This window comes from Rissa tridactyla, chromosome 11 (genome assembly GCF_028500815.1).
Source record: "Rissa tridactyla isolate bRisTri1 chromosome 11, bRisTri1.patW.cur.20221130, whole genome shotgun sequence".
Classification (NCBI taxonomy): domain Eukaryota; kingdom Metazoa; phylum Chordata; class Aves; order Charadriiformes; family Laridae; genus Rissa; species Rissa tridactyla.
In genome coordinates this window covers 15,925,219-15,942,936 of record NC_071476.1, presented here as the reverse complement: position 1 = coordinate 15,942,936, position 17,718 = coordinate 15,925,219, and the positions used below count along the sequence as shown (strand labels likewise).

The following is a 17,718-nucleotide window of genomic DNA, read 5'->3' as shown; positions in this document are numbered from 1 at the left end:
AAAACCCTAAAAAAAATTAATCTATGGAAAAAATAATTAAAAAAACCCAATTACACTAATTGTCAATATGATTATTATTGAATTTATGATACCACGTACCTGTTTTATTATAATAGCAATGAAGAAGCTAGATATATCTGATTGATATATCTAAAGATTCAAAATCATCAGAGAAATTAAGTTAATTACATCTCACTAAGGCAAAGTTACTCAAATACAAAGTTAATTTGGAAAATATTGGTAATCCTGACATTTTTTGGGGTGGTTCTTTGGTTCAGATAAACAGTATCTTGTTTTCTATCATAAATAATGTATTGTTTTATATGTAGATACGTAAACACACACTCAAAACTTGTAAATTGAGAAACAGACATCTACATGTATGCTCAATCTCCTAAACAAGTACATGATATTTATTTATACTAAGTTACTTGCTAATTAACATTAATTCACCTATTTCCTACAAATTGTTTACCGCGTAATGAATGCAGAAATCTTTTCCCACCCCATGGCCAATGATCACACTGAGAATATTTAGTCCCTCATATCCTTGATTTGAATGTCTATAATTTGAAACTGCAATGCTTGCACACAAAGGGACCACTTTACGGCAATAAAGTTCTTCAAAGATGACACCATCTACTGAAGTACCATTTGCAGACTTTAATTATTATGACTGTTCACAGGAAAACTGTGGAAGAAACCTACCATGCAGTTAAAATTATTGGACAAAAGCAGCTTCTCTTTCAGTGGTTTGTTGCTGTATTCCACAAAGAAATACATAGAAAACAGTATCATATGTAGTCCTGTGCATAAAATTGACCGGCTTAAAATGGATAGATTTCTTGTGTATTTTTTTAACAGTTAGCAAGAGTGCTAAAAATGCAACTAATCAATAAAAAAAAAAAAAACAAACACACAAAACCCCCCCATCAAACCGCAGTAACTAACCTTAAGTGTTTTTTAAAGGTGAGATACTTAAGTATCCCACTTAGTTATGGATTATTTCTTTCTAGACCAATAAACATAAGAAATATGTCTAAATTATTTTAATTTTTCAGGTTTTGCAGAAATGCGTTTCATAAATCAGAAGAATAGTGCTATGTTTTGAGACTTTATTGTAAACATAATTTCTCTAAATTTCATTCATAATTATATCTGTATTTCTGAACTGAACATAAAAAGATATATAATAACAGATAATAAAAGAAGTATTCTTGTCCTTAATTTGTGAGTAAGAAAAAAAAAAACAAACCAAAATCAGAAAACTATGAGGCATTGACCTAAAGGAAAGTTAAGTATAGAAAGAATGTAAAAATTTACTCAAGAAAGGAAGACCTGCCTGTTTACGTTGTTAATTTTGTAAAACAAATGAGAAAAAAACCACCACAACACAAAGAGCAGGACAGAACCTGCTTCCTATCCCATGTAATAATATTGCATGTTCACCAGTAGATGTTTTTATTTCTTAGTCGTATTTCTACACATCATACGTGCAAGCTACAAACTTTGAAGATTTTTGTTTTCATGGTTGTGAAAACAAAATGGGAACTGTGAACACCTAAACCTCAAACAGCAATAAGGCAATGAACCCATAATATTTGAATCTTAATTTCAAGCCTGTTCATATAGGTTTGTTTGCTATTTGACTACATAGCTTTATCTGTGCTAAGACAGTATCTGATTTTGTCTCACTGACAACAGACAAAAGAGGGAAAGATTCTGACCTAAAATACATGGAGAATGTTATCTTAAATGTGTTAGTAGTCCCTGACCTTTCAGACTTGGTTAAGGAATGGACAAAGCATTTAGCAAAATTTGAAGGAACCTGAGAACTCCAGACCGGGCAGCTGGCAAAGATAAATCCAACATCAGTGATAAAGACAAAGGTCAGGGGGCAAATATAAGAAAATTGCTTTGTACATGTGAGGACAGCAATACTATCACATCTGTCATTTCTTTAGAGTCTCTGAATAATAATTTCCCATAGATAAGGACCCAAATGAGCCTTATGAAACTGTAATTCCTCTTTGGGTAAAAACCTCCTTTAAACACAACGATAGCCTAAAGATTACTTTAACAGGAATAAACAACATCACTTGGTCACACAGAGGAACTGCAGCACAGACAACTCATTATGAAAGATTCCTCATTACCAGAATGTCCACAAAATGACATAGGCAGGGCAAGGCAAGGAAACAAAAAGCCTACGCAAAAAAGGATTCAAAGTCATCAGAACTGGAAGACTAAAGGAATTCCTTTCTCAGTTTGGATATATACAGACAGGCTAAAAAGTTCTTTGCTGTGACAGGAGCTTTTAGCCCATGACTATTGAGGTGTGGATCCCCCTTCTCTGAGCCACGCCGCCCTGCACAAACGGTGGCTTGCACAGAGAAGGGAAAGATGTGTAAACTCCATCTATACTCAAAAGATAAAAAAGTAGAAGCCTGGAAAGCCGAAAGCAGTACTGTTGCGCAGTTAATGTGAAATCAATGGCAACAAAGTATTTATTAGAGCTTTCAGCGAGGCATGAGCCCAGCTGAGTAAGAGGCCGCCACAGGCTGGGAAAAAGAAGTACCTTTTCCTGTGAGACTTCATCCTATGCAGACAGACATGAACCCCTTGTTCCTTTGGAACATTGTTGGGATCTTCAAGAAAGGAAAGATTAGTATCAAGCTTTAAATATAAGTTGTTTAGAAAATTATACACATACTGGTCTCAGCACTAGGATGATAAAATTGGCTACTGACTGAAATGGAAATATACCAAACTAAGGACGTTAATCACAGTAATAAAAATATTATTTTTCTGAACTCCTTAGCAAGATAAAAGCTATACATCCGAGAAATTTGCCCTTCTACATTTGTTTTTCCATTTCCCATATCTGATGGGAGAAAGCATGTGCACACACGCAATCCACCACGTTGCATCAAAACAATCCATATTCCTATCTGACAGTGCATTATGTAACCCTGTCTTCAGGTAACATAATTGTAATGGGAAGTGATAAATTCGGAATAAATCACGTATACTGACAAGTGTTTTTGTTCAAATGAAAGTCTAAAGGCACCCTAATACTAGAAGAAACATTCAAGCTAAAACAGAAATGGCAATTGTACAGAGTATTCTTGCTACTCAAGGATGTCCAGCAGAACTGGACAGCATACAACACACTATTAGTATTATTTCCAAAAGGAAAAAAAAATACAGCTGCATAATTTAAGATTCCCGTGTGGCAGTGTAATATTCAGCCAGGATGAATCATGGCCATAATGGACGGTAACATAAACACAATGCCTTCGTTATTAAACTCTCACTTCAAAGTCATAACACTTCCCATGCAGTAGCAGTACAATTCCTAAATTAGGGGAAAGCATTTGACACTCATTTGTTAAATAACCTGTTTCTGAAATGGAACAACAGGTCAAGATAAACCAATTACTATTTACACCCTTATCCAGCTGTATGACAGCTGTAGTCATAGGTAAAGCACACACTTGCATAAGAGAAAAAGGCTGTTGCAAGTGGAAAACTAATAATTTGCTGCAGCCGCCTCCATTCTCAGCTTTGCTCTCTGCCATTCTCCATCCTGGCCCCCCAGCCTCCTCCCCAATGCCAAGGAGTTTGAGCAAGGGTGGCAGATTTTCAGAGTTGCACCTAGTAAAGCAATGTATTGCTGAGCTTACTCTCCCCAGAGCCACAAAGGCTGAGAAGAGTTTTGAGTTTACTGTAACTGCTACACGCTGCCCTGGGCAGGGGGTGTATTGAGCTTTGCCTCTGGAGAAGGCCAAATCCCCATGCGCGGGGCAGGAAAGAGGGAAGGCAAGGAGGACAGGCATTGCTTCGCTTTCCTCCTAGTTTTGGTGTGTGTTTTGAGGAACAGAGTGTAAAATTAAAGAGAAATTGAGAGGTAAAAGCATAAAATGAAGAGAAGGGAGAAAGGAATAGAAAAAACATAGAGATAAGTAGGAAGTGATATGGGAAAAAACCCACATGGAATTAAATACTTGCAGTAGCAAAGAAGCAACAGGATAAGAAAGTTACTCTTCAGTTACTGTTTTATAGGATTCCGTCTACCCAAAGCACAGAAATGAAACAAAATGATTAACAGCCAATGAAGTAAGGAACATTTATAACCATCTATCATTGTAGGAAGTAAATTCAAGCTCACGTAAAAAGAAATATCAAACTTGCTGGCATTTAAAATAAGACAGGGTTAGATTATTTTAAACTAAATTTTAAATGCAGGTGAAATTTATAATTTGTTGTACAGCTGCTGACATTTTTGTTTTTCCCCAGACTCCTGCAGAGGCTAGAAGGCTTTACCTCAAAGAAGAGAGGGAGGACAGGAATCAAATTCCTGCTGAAAAGATGTATACGTAAAAACATTCAACCTGCAGTATCTCATGGTTCTGATCACAATGTTAGTCTTTAAATCAGTACAGCTCATTGTCAGTAAGGAGAAGATATGGAATGGGGAGACAAATCACACAGGTACATATGGGGAAGCAGGAAATCTAGCAAAGTAGATTTCTACATGAACTAACAACCCTTCATTAATATTAATGACCAGGATGCAACCACACTACAGTTGACTTCTATCACCAGTTACTCAGTATACTCCTTTATACCAGCACAAAGTTAATTTTAAATGAAGAGACTTGAACAGACTTTCTTCTTTGGTAGTGTTTTATACTCACTTTGCATGGATGCGTGATTCAACAGTCATATGGGGAAAAGGACATTAAAGTCACTGCAAAGAGGTCTGATGGTTTTAAATAACATTTTAATTTGAATTATAATAAGGTTAAGAGTGGAATTCTGAAAAGTTCATGACAAGCAATTCCATAAGCCATTACAGCTGTGATCATTTGAACTTAAGGTCAGGGAGATTTTGTTCTAATGATTCAAATTTCATTTTTCTTTAGCATCTGTATGTTTCTTTAAGTCAAAGCATTGCACTTAAACATGCCTCTGACACCTGGGGTGAGGCTCTGAAAGATTACCTCAAGATAACAGCAGAAACACGTACACAAACCCAAAGCATTACCTTTGGAATACATGCAAAAATACATTTGACAAATAATCAAAGACAGAATAAAAATAAGTACACGTGGGCAAGTTTGTCACTGAATTTGAAAGTTGCCTATTCTTCCATCTAAATGCACTCAGTCACAGCTGCAACTGAAGTCACGGCTTTATTCTTGTGCTGCCCTTTCTTTCTCTTAGTCACCCAAATGAACAACTAACTGCGTCACAGAGATTTTGTTTAATAAGAGATCCTCAGCCTTCAATTTTGGAACCAGTCTTCGGAATAATATCCACCTAGTGCAAGTGGATCAGAGAGCACCAAAAGTTTCATACAAACTACTGATTAAAGGATGAATCTTACATGGGTGTTACACCTGAAGCCAGAAGGAAATTTTATCTTTTTTTTTTCTCCCTAACGTAGCCATCCTAAACAGGAAGGTCTGCTTAGGGCAAACTCCATTTCAAGCACCAACCCCATTTCAAGCGCTGGCAATCTCTGTTAATCACTCTAAGAGCATCACTGATTTGTTTACTAGTGAAACTGCCACTTGTCAAACTGCACTCAGTACTGTTGTTTACAAGCTGCAGATGTAAATCATGATATAACCATAGCAAGGTGACAGCAACAAAACGTCCAAGCTCCTTTGAGGAGACAAGATGACAGGGAACAGAACAGACCTGCCCAACTGTTAATTCCCTGACACTGAACATAGGTTGCCTATTTTAGACAATATGTTTTCAGTTTTAAATAAAACATGCATCATTGATCTACAAATACAATTGATGGATAGTGCTGAGGAGAACCCACCTCACTTCAGAGTTGTGGGTCACACAATAAAAGCTGTCAAAGGACGGATAATGTAAGAAGGCATCTGGAGATGCAATTTTTGTCCTGTCTGGTGATTTCATCCGAGTCCACCATGCCCTTTGGCAGGGATAAGATACATTACTATTGTAATAGGGAGTAGACAAGAAAACAAAGATGCCTTTTATTTCTCTTTGGCTATTCTTCATGAAGGAAAAGTGAACTTAATTTAACTGCAAACATATTGACTTAGATACTTTCTCAAACTCGCATGCTGTGAACCCTTTAATATTTTGCAAGAACACAGACTCCTACCTGAACCAGGTGCACTGCAAAATGGGAAAAGTACAGAGATATGCAGAAGACAACGTAAAACTGGCATGATAATTTTGTCAGGACTAGATAAGTAATTGGAAAAAATAGCAATGAACATTCATCTTCACTCAGTAAAATGACCTTCTGTTACCCCTTAAACAGTTTGTTAGTACTTATTATGGCAATAGTTTGATCCAAACCTATTTTTGTAAGTCAAAAAAAATTATAATAAAAAGTTGCTTTCAGTGTATGGGGGCACAGCTGTTTCTGAAACCCAGCTAAGCTGTTGTGACCCCTCTGGGTTCCAACTTGGCCTTCACATAAGATGTACAGCTGAGGAAAAGGGAGAGTGGGAGATAATGACCTTTCAGTCCCCATTATGAACCAGATCCAAAATCTGCAGAGGACAACGGAAGGATTCCTGATATTTTACATTCTCCAAATGTGTTCCAAAGCTTGTTGACTTTCTCTAATTTCTTAAAAGAAGTTACATACATGTGAAATTGAACATACAAACAAGAATGCTAGGAACTTGGCTTTTCCCAACTGCCCAGTGTTTCATTACTAACTAAAAGTTAGTCTAATTGACCATTCCAACTTTGATTAAAAAAAAATACTCAAGTATATTCTTTAAAAACAGCTTACAACTTGCAAATAGTGTCCATCCAGAAACTTGATACCCACATCTGTAGAAAACGCAGTCATGAAGCCATAGTATCAGTTCACTTTCTTTCCTTCTGTCCTGTTAAATGTGAGGCTATCAGCAGAAGCAGGCTTAACACAGATGCTTAAAACTGCACCTAGGTTAGACTGTGGACTACTAAAATCTCCACCCCTTCTTAACTTTTCACAATTGAGGAGAGGGTCAAAAAAGCTAAAGAGGCTTGAGAATCCCTCTGAGGCACCAAAGACAAGCCCAAAATACAGTCTTCACTAGTTTTTTGTTGGTTTCCCCCCCATCATAGGCATGCACTGTAAGTGCTCAGCAAATTTGCAACTCACTTATTACCATGTGTACAGAGCACAGCTATTTCTACATGCACTATAGTAGGGCATATTAACATTTTGTGTACTGAGTGTCTGTCTGGTTACGTACAGACAGAGAACATGCAAAGGAACTGGATGGCATGTTTGGTTTTCTTTTCTGCTTAAGTCAACCACCAACAAGAAGACCACTGACATAATAACAGAGATGCGAATGTAAATATTACTGTCTGAAGATCAGATATTCACTTGTTATAATCACTTGTCCCTGGCCAGGTAAAAGTCAGATAGGACTGCATCTCACAGCTCTCTGGTACTGTTAAGATCATGAACTGAATTACTGAGATGAGCATTTGAATCAGGAATAGACATGAAAGAATACATCGTTTCATCAAGTCTTGCAGGGAGAAATGGCTGCCTTCAGAACATTTTCTTCCACAAAAAGCATGACTAATGCAGCGGGGAGGAAAAACAAAGAACAGACGGCAACCTCAGACTCTCTAAACGGGGGCACTGTGTTGTCATTAATGACTAACACCAGAAAGTGTCTAGAAAAACTGCAACAATAAGCATAAGGGAAACTGAAGCAATAACATCACACTTTAACAGTTATAAAATCTCTCTGACATGCTTGACAAGGGAGTTTAGTGTGAAGGGACTAGTATATGCAGGAGGTAGTAGCAGCAGAAAAAGAATGAAAAAAAGCCTCTGCATTCCTTGATTAATCACAAGTGTGTCCCTGAGATGCCTTCAAACATTTGACTACGATAAAAAAAATGACTACCCAATGAAAGAGAATGACACCAACTTCTAAAAGCAAGAACTCAACTAGGCACCATCAAATATGACAAATCTATGGCAATATACTGTATACCAGCCTACATGACGGGATGAAATTAGGGTCTGTCAAAGTCAGTAGATGTCTAGCAGCATTTTGAGACAGATGCAACTTGTGAAGAAATTCTCAACACTATTTGCAATGCTCTCTTGTACCCACAATTTTTTCCAGCAGTTAGTTTGCTGTAACTGGGAATACAGATTGAAAAATAGAAGAAACCTCCATTTGAAGAAGCTGGAAGTCTTTGCTAAAAAATGAGATCTCAAATGCAACACTTGTGTGCTTAAAACATGTATCAATTTGTTAAACATTAACAATAAAACAGATAAATACTGAGCTTTCCATGATCACTGTGCTCTTCTTTCATATGTCATGTCAATTGTTTTCCTTTTTGGGATGCTGATTCTCCATCTAAAAGAAAGTCCTTCTCCACATACACCCATATTTTGTAAAGGCTGTGCTTAAAACACTTCAAGCATCCTTTATTTGCAGCTGCATAATTTTCCATGAAAAAATAGATATTTTGGTTAACTGATGGCTGCATTGAAATGAACCCCAGGACAGACAGACACTGTACCTGACAGACTGCTGCAGGCAAGGCAACACCTAGTTTCTGTTTGCTTTTTTCAGGTAGGTGACCTGACACAAGGAATTCAGGCAAAATTATCAAGAAATTAAGCATTTTTGATGAGACTTCTCCCCCCCCCCCTTTCTTTTTTTGTTTCTTTTCTGTACTGCAGTTTGCTTGGCAAAGCGTTTTCTGAGGTATGCCCTAAAATTTCTCTGAGCTATTGGGGACTAATTTCCTCAGCCTAATCTCCTCCACAAGATTGTAAGAACTGTAGGATAAAAGGGGAACTGTGGCGATTTACCTACTAATTAGTTGCTCTTATTAAGAGGAGCGAGATAATTGATTTTAGGATGCACTACCCCTTATTAAGACCTAATTTAACTGTATATCAAAGACTAATTAAATGGCATTATTCCATCTCACTGATGAGTTTTGATGCTCGGTGAATAGATTTAGGTGGAAGATGAACACATGGTAATAGATTTCTCTTCACACGGATAGCTAGAAACTAAAAAACTGAGCAAAGGGAATTCTGGATTATCTAAAACTAATACATTTATTGGTATTCCTTCACACTGATATTTTGGAGTGAAAAACTAAAACATTTAAACACCTGCAGAGTATTGCAGGGAAAGGGAAAGACAATTAGGTTCTCACTGTAAGCTGTTTATTTAAACATTTAGGTAATTTTCTTTGAGTGAAGAATTGCATTTGTGAAAAGGATATACACTTTCAGAGCATATTTCTCTGTTTATTCCCAAGAGTTGTGTAGCTACAACAGATCAAGGAACTACAAATAACAGACACTATTTATTTGTGCCATTTTTCAAAAGTGTTTAGACAAAACAGGCAGCACCTCTTTCCACTTTAAGAATTACTTGAATTTCTGATTACTTGGATACTTTGTGGCATTCCAAGTTTATTTAGTGATGAAAAGAAATAGAGAAATAGAATTATATGCCTCCAGTTCTTCCAAGCAGCTTTCAAGTTAAAATAAATGTAAAATAAGAAAAGACAATGTTGCTTTTGAGCAAAGGAATAGTGGGGACCGAGTTTACCAATAAATTTTGAGGGTTTTGATCCTTCACTTTTCATTTAAATGAACTCATCTGTCCTAAAATAGGTCCTTTAACAATCCAGTGTCTGGTTTAATAAAAAACAACTTACAGTAAATTTGTGTGTGTAAAGCAAATCAATTCAAAGCTTTAATCCCATCAATCTCCCCCCTAAATAAAATGTTTTGTACTCTACAGAATTGCTCTGACAATACAAACTCATCGTTCTACTTAATCTGTTAGGTCATGGCCCCAGGGATTATGATGAGCTGCCTCTCAAAGCCCCAGTGCCCTGCAATACAATGTCTCTTGGATAAATCACAAGATCCTCATGAAAAAAAACCCCAATGACTTTGCTACAACTCTGGGGTGTATTTCCTTGTTTCTAACAACTTCTTTCACTGGCAATAAAATAATCTGCACACAGAAGCATCAATCATATTTCACTTTTTCATTCACTTTTGGCCAAGGTATAACAATCCAGCAGCAATAATCTATTTTTTTAGACATCTAAAATAAACATCACCCTGTACTGACTGTAGGGTATTAATTTGAAACTGAAATTTTGCAGGTATAAAGTTTATTCTCTATTATCTGGAGGATATGTACACATTAATTATTCTTTTACTAATGCAAAAGGAAAAAGTAGTACTGTAAAGGGAACAAATATTTATTTCATTATTTGCAGAAATCATATTTATAAACAGATAAGTGAGCAAACTACTTGTGTAAACTATCTGTAAAGAACACAAGGTACAACCAACCTTTCAGCTAAGCTACATGTAGGAGATTTTGGAGCAAAGGATTACAACTCAGACTTTACTCTTCACTTTATAGAAAGTTATGAGGTCTTTACACATGAAGAAAATTATATCCAAATACTTACATATCGCTGGAGAAAACTTCCAATTTTGCAAAAAAGAAGAACTAAAATGCAAATAATCTTTAACATTACAGAAGACTATAATGCTTTCCTTTTTATTTAATGCACATGTCCTTCCCCAATACCAATAAGCTGATGGCTGCATTTAGAAATGCAGGTTTCCACGTCCTTCTGTAGACATTCATGTTCGTGAATGCATATGCACATTCTATGCAAAAATGCTCACACCTGAAGTTGCTGTGCAACTAGGCATCATTTTTATTCATGCTTTTGCCTAACACTCAGTCTCACTATCACAGATATTTGCTAAAATCGTAGGCAAAGAATGGGTACCTTCAATAATTTGCAGTCAAAATGCAGATGTTGTACAACTATTAATACATCATAACAGGCAAAAAAATGTTGCTCCAAGACCTTTCCTCAAAATCTTCCTGTCCATTTTTTCTCCTAACTTGGTACTTCATTAAAAACTAGCAGGTTATCTTCCCAGTGAAGTCTCTGCACTTATCCTGGACTTAAAAAATAAAAATAAAATATCCCACAACCCTCTGGCACTTCTAGACAACTCTCTATCTCCCTATTTTCTTTATTTGCAGTTTGCTCTTTCAAGATTTCTGCTGGCATTTTCTGATTTAACACCTTGAGAGATTACAGTACCATCATAGTGCTTCCAATGTTCTACTTCAGGCCTCTTCTCTTTATACTTAAAACAGAGACAAGTATTAAGTGAATGCAACCTTTGATCTCCATAAAGTTTCCATACTACTGACATGAAAAGATACCTCACTATTGCACCAGAAAACATTTTATGGAGAAAAGTAAACAGTTTGGAGCCTCCACATTAATGGGATAGCACTGTCTCTTAATGGAGTACTTGTTATAATAATCATTGCAGACTTTGGTACAGGAGTTACAGAGAGATTCTATTTATCAACAACTTTTCTGAAGAAGCCCACTGGCAAAATGGCAAAAAATATTATCAGCGCTCAATACGCAGATACACTGGCAGCCTCCCTTTTCATTTTGTTAAAGACGGCACAAGGATGGATCTGGCATTAAAGATAAGACATTATACTGGAGAGAAGAACAACTATTTCACTAAGATTTTCACTACACTCATCTGATGAAAAGGTTAATCATATGGGGAAGTTAAAATATCAAGTTGGATTTTTTGTTGTTTACTCACAGAGCACCAGGAACATAAGGCGGCTAAATAAAAAACAAAAAAACCCCACAACTTTTTTTTTCCTCTCCCTTCAGTTAACATTTACAAAAAGGAAAATCTGACAGTATTCAATACAAATACATAATCAAATCATATATTACTAAAGAAAGAACCAACGCTAAGAACATGCTAAACTGCAAAACAAGTAAACGCTAGCTGTCTAATCCAAAACCAGTTTCACACTGATACCCTTTGATGACTTTCCTGCCTAATTCAAATGGAGGTGTTTGATGTATTTAACATCACAGTCCAAGTGAGGTTACAGAGGTCACAAAATATGACACTGACTCTACATATTCCAGATATTCCTGCTAAAAGTCACATCCAGCACATGTGAGAATTTCAAGGCATATCACATTATAATATTAAACAAACAGCTCAGTATTCATGGTGTTTTGCTCTCTTTCTCTTGTATAAGAAATGAACAGAATTTACAAAGTAATCCAAAGTTTTCTCAGAAATAATACTGTGACTATCTCAACACCTGTGCAATGGTCCATGTAAAACTTCAGGAAATTAAACCACTAGCTGATGAATTCTACATAAACAAGTATTCTGGAAGGTCAGCAACAATTTATGGTAATAAGTTAGCTACAATTAGTAATAGAAGCCTTAAAATAGCTGCATCCTCCTGAGATTACTGTATTCTGGAAATGATAAAATATTTTTTTTATAGTGTTAACTAAAATGGTAATAGAAAGCTGATTTAGGATCAAAGACAACCTCAAGATTATAAATACTTGTAGTTGGCTGTGAAGTATTCTCATCAAAATTTCTTGAAAGTGGATGCTCCACACTTCCAGGAGCCAAACAGAAAGAAGATATTTTTTCAAAGACTTATATACAGAAAAAAATGAAAAGGGAAAAAAAGAAACAAAAAGCTTGGGGGGGGGGGGCAGGAATCCAAATGTTTTACCACAGAATCTAAGTGCTGTGAGCTGAAGATTATTATTAAATGGTCTATTTGATGTATCTGGAGAAAAACCCCACAAAACCAAAAAAAGAACCCCAACACCACTAACGAGTAAATATCGATTGCCATTAAGAAGTTAGAATTACTGTAGTAATTCTTTATTCTTTCCATCCAGTGTTTTCTCAAGACACCAGCCATTACAGCAGCTTTGCTTTTTCTTCATTACTGGCAAAATCCTGGTTTATAATCCCTCCATGTACTGACTTCAATATTTGCATTTGTATTTAAATTATTTTCTTCTAATGTACAATAGTTTCCAAAAGACATACTTTACGTTTTTAAAGCAATTCCATAAATATGCAAGTTTTTGAACCTAAATAACTCTGGGATTGAAACGAGGGCATCAATTTCAAACTGAGTTGATGACATTTAGGGATATTAAAGATGAAAACAAACAATTCCCATGCAGAAGAAAGGTATGAAGTAAGAATTTTGCATAAACCACAGGCTCTTCAATCACCTGAATCTCAAGAAATAAACAGAGAATGTGACTTCCAATTGCTGAAATTTACCTTACATTTCCTTAAGCGTAATTACCATCTCATGAGAAACTATATTAACACACCTAGTCAATATGCAGTATGCAAAAAATTCCCCTGTGGATCGCTACTATATATTCTAGTCCAGTTTTTTGGGGTATATCCTCTGGATTGCATTCACTTCCTTTTAACACATTTATTATTTAAAAACTACTAGTAGAACTACTTATTCCAATTTGTTGTCCTCTTGAACAATCTGACCAATTCATTCAGGGATTTGAAGGAATTAACATAATTAATACATTTTAAGGGATGACCTATGATACAAAATGTTAAATTTCAAATTGTTTTTCTCCCCTAGTTACCAGTGCTGAATAACTAACGTATGCACAAAACCTGAGTTCACAGCTGAAAAGTGCACTGGAATATTTGAAACCTACTTAGAAACTGATGACCTTTCAGGTGTTGCTGCTAAGAAAGTGAGAGGTCAGATCCAGCAACTTGCTCATGGGTTATGGTGTATTATAAATTCCACAGTCTTTGGGACCACAGAGGTTGGCAATCATCAGGGGAAGGCAACAGTGGGACGTACAATGACAAAATGAAAAAAGTCAGGTGACAGAGGAGGATTATGATTTTCCGTTGTGTTTTAGTGTAACTCTGTGATTCTCTAGGTTTCTGACCATGTCTCCCCCCTAACAAGCAGGTTCATTTCCTCGAAGTTGGCTACTACTAAGATTTCCAGAATAATTACTGTCTAAATTTTTCAGTCTTGTGTTTTAGTGTTACTCTGTGATTCTCTAGGTTTCTGACCATGTCTCCCCCCTGACAAGCAGGTTCATTTCCTCAAAGTTGACTACTACTAAGATTTCCAGAACAATTACTGTCTAAATTTTTCAGTCTTCTAACACAATGTTTTGCCTGACTGTACCATATACAGGCTGCATTTTTCATCTGGCAGTTCTACGTAACCTGCAGGTATGAGCAATCCCGTGACCAACTGTAGCTATCACGCTTGTCTCCCCAAAACCAAACAGACACGGTGAAATCACAGAAGTAGCATTCCTAGGCGTTACTATGTTGAATCTCAAAACTCAGAAATAGGTCTTTCAGTACATGTCTGACTTGGAAGTGGAAAGGGAAGCTACAGACAGATAGAACCCCCCACGTTACCAATTTATATGTGCCATAATCTTCTGCTGACAACATTTTTTTTTTTTTGCTGTGAAAAAGAAGCAGATTGTAAAACACACCACTAAACACCTAGGGAAAAAAAAAAAAAAAGTGCTAGGGTAGCAAACAGGAACAGAGAAAAGCCCTCCTCAGTAATTCCTTATAACAGTGAACTGCAAAACAGTGATACATGGTTAGCAACGTACCATCCTGCTGCATGCTAATCTAAACAACACAGTAATAGTAATCAATACAAGTACTTGAAAAGACTCTCAATTACATCCTACATCTTTAATTTTCAACAAGGAGCCAAAGCACTGTGAATAACATACCCATTTTTCTTTTCCCAAATATTAAGACTTCCTCATAAAACAAGCCCAAGAAGAGGGAAGCGGACTGCTGCAAGAGTTTCAGTAGGAACCCAAGAAAACCATGACTACAGCCTGTGCTATAATACAATAGATGCTGTTTATTCTGCAACGCACAAAACTATCACCACATCTCAGGAAGCAGATCAGTAGATTATAAGGACCTTACAGTCATCACAACGTCCTCCCTTCTCAAAAAAAGAATCTCACTTAGTGATTGAGGCATATATATATATAGTTTAAGAGTAGTGACAGAAGTTGTAGGTGTATAGACATATACACATATATACATACAGGTGCATGTATTTTTTTTATATGTGCACATATAGATGTGTATTCAGATACATTTAAATGTATATACACAGACACAATATTGAGGAGTTGAACACATAAACATTCCACCAGAGCCCCCAATAAGTAACCATTACACAGGAAAATCTGTTGAAACTCACATAGACAATGAGCTTATACAAACTGCACCAGAACTAGACTCAGAGTTATTTCAAAAGTAAAGTGCACAAGCTCATTAGCATGACCATACACACAATGAACATCAAAAATATTCTTAATAGAGAAGTGAACTAAATAGTTGAGTAGATGTGGCATAAAAGTAAAAACAGCTAAAGGCACTAATCAAGTTGATTTCTCGAAGAGGACAGAGAGAAAAATTCAAGCAGGATATTGAGATCAGATGACTGCGAAAAAGGAAAAGACAGCACAAGCAGAGAGATGAAACCGAAAAATCTGGCCACCAGCACGCACTGTGGATGTATTATTTAAAAAATTAACCAAAAATAACCAGAACAAAGACTTGTATCGGTATTTAAGAAGGGACTGACAGAGGCTGCTCCTGGTGCTGAGAGGAACAATACAGACTATAGAATTCACAAGCTCTTTGGATGAGCAAGAAACATTTTTCAGAGATTTTGTTTACAATACGCCTGCTGTCATTCGTAACCATTACCTTTGAGGAGACTTTCAGCAGGGGATAAACTCTGAAAACACTTCACAGAGAGGTGTTTGGATTTCTCTGTTGAATCTGAAAAACAGAAAACCACTAGTTAAAGCCATCAGCTTATGACACAGAGGTAGCACTGGCAAAAGTGATAGAAAATATCCATATAAGAAATCTACCCACTGAACAGAGAACGTGCCAAGGAGAGAGCTGGATTAGTGGGTTTATCTCAGAAGTGACAGATTTCTGCATTTCAAAAGTGCCATGTCGGAGTGCGTGATGGAGGGACTTACATGATCAAGAAGAACCTGTGGTTCACCAATAGCCAAGGGTTTTGATTTGATCTAAACTCTGTTGTAAAATCCGGAGATTAACCCCATACAGCCACTTTTCCCCTTTGAATTTCAGGAAGATTTATTTCAGGGAGACTGAACAGCACTGGAAATAAATCTAAATAATGTAACCATATGAAGACAGGTTAGAAAAGAGTGCAAACACAGATGTTTTTAACCTTCCTTCTACACCTCCTCCCTCAGCAAAGGAATAAAAAGCAGATTTGGGTGGCAATAAACTTTGTCATATATGCAGCTGGAAGGCAGCATATTCTTTTCATTTATCATTTAAAGATACATTATCAGGAAGTCATTATATTGCAAAGATCAGATCTCTGCACAAATGTGGTGTAATTGAGCACTGCAGTATGCAAACATTGTAGATCATGAAACAGAAAATGGCTTCCAGTATTGGACTTGTCCTTTTCCTATGTTATGGTGTCAGGTTTAATCCAGTCAGTAAAATTAAGAAAGTTTTCTCAAAACTCAAACAGACTTTGGTGAATTGGAACCTATTTCATTAACTACTGTTAAGCTTTAAAATTAGATAAGTTCAGCCCCTAACTATGATTCTAGCTAGCTTGTGGCTATGATCTGAACGCCATCTCTATCTGACAGAGGGTTACAAACATGAAAGGGGACTACTATCAGAAAAGCAAGTGGTGGAAAAGCAGGCAGTATAGCTTAATCGACATGTCTCAATTCACAGGTCAGTACAGGCTATACTGCTTTTAAGTCAGCACCAATGCTCTAACAGTATTTTTAAGCTGCTTCTTGCAACATCAGCTGCAACATCGGGATCACCATGGATGACAGACTTGCTGCAGGCTAAATTCAAGGAATATGCACAGATCCTGTAACGGTTACAGATACTTCAATGTATCATGTCTGTTTTGGCAGGGGATAATATTAGCACTATTGAGATAAGGATACAGTAGTGCTGTGTGAAAATATCTGTATCCCGCCTGCTGGGCTGTGATAAACAGTTGTGTGTTTCACACATTAGGTATGAGTATCAACAGTGTGCGTGCAGGCACTTAAAAGCAGGAGGAAAACACAAGTAAGTTTGCAAATTTGATCAAGCTCGCAGTATGCTGGTAGTAGGAACAATTCTGCATAGGTAAATTTGTATTGATTAACTTCTATCTCACTTCATGATATTAAAAGCTCAACTCAACTATTACTGGGTTTAGGTTCTGATTAGGAAATATAAAAATAAAGATATGAAGAGAAGGGGCAGAGAGCAAAAATCCAACACAGAAGAATGGAGCCAAGTGAAGACTGCATAGATACATATACTCTGTAATAAAAGACGGCCAGACAAAAATACTCTATGCAAATACGAATACTACATTTCTATTCTACCAGCAACAAAATGACACGACACTATTTTTATGAGATGCTTTGTTTTCTAATAAGCAGCAAAGAATTCTCATCTCCTGTAAAAGACACTTCTGTTTCAGTGTCTTCTTGAATAGAGGAGGATACTCAGCAATTGCTTAAGACTGAAAAAAGAGATGGGAAAAAATATCTGCAATAAGAATGGTTTTGTTATGCCCACAACTAGCTAAAGAGGTTTACAAAACTGCTCCACCATGCTCTATGATCCACCCACTTCCACAATAAATTATTGCTTTTCTTTCTCCTTGCTACATTTGTTTAGTCTGTCACGGTGATTAAATACTACCTCTGACTTTTCCAAACATTCTTTTCTGCCTTTTGAAAGGGCAA

The 17,718-nt window shown here is 36.5% G+C and overlaps 1 protein-coding gene across 1 annotated transcript in view; it reads right to left on the bottom strand.

The window, feature by feature from the left end:
* Positions 1 to 17,718, bottom strand: part of TENM2 (teneurin transmembrane protein 2) — a 1,855,021-nt gene that overhangs the window by 785,580 nt on the left and 1,051,723 nt on the right. Inside the window, exon 12 of the mRNA XM_054217271.1 lies at positions 15,665 to 15,739. The gene's annotated coding sequence lies outside the window, so the exon portion shown is untranslated. The remainder of the gene's footprint in view (positions 1 to 15,664; positions 15,740 to 17,718) is intronic.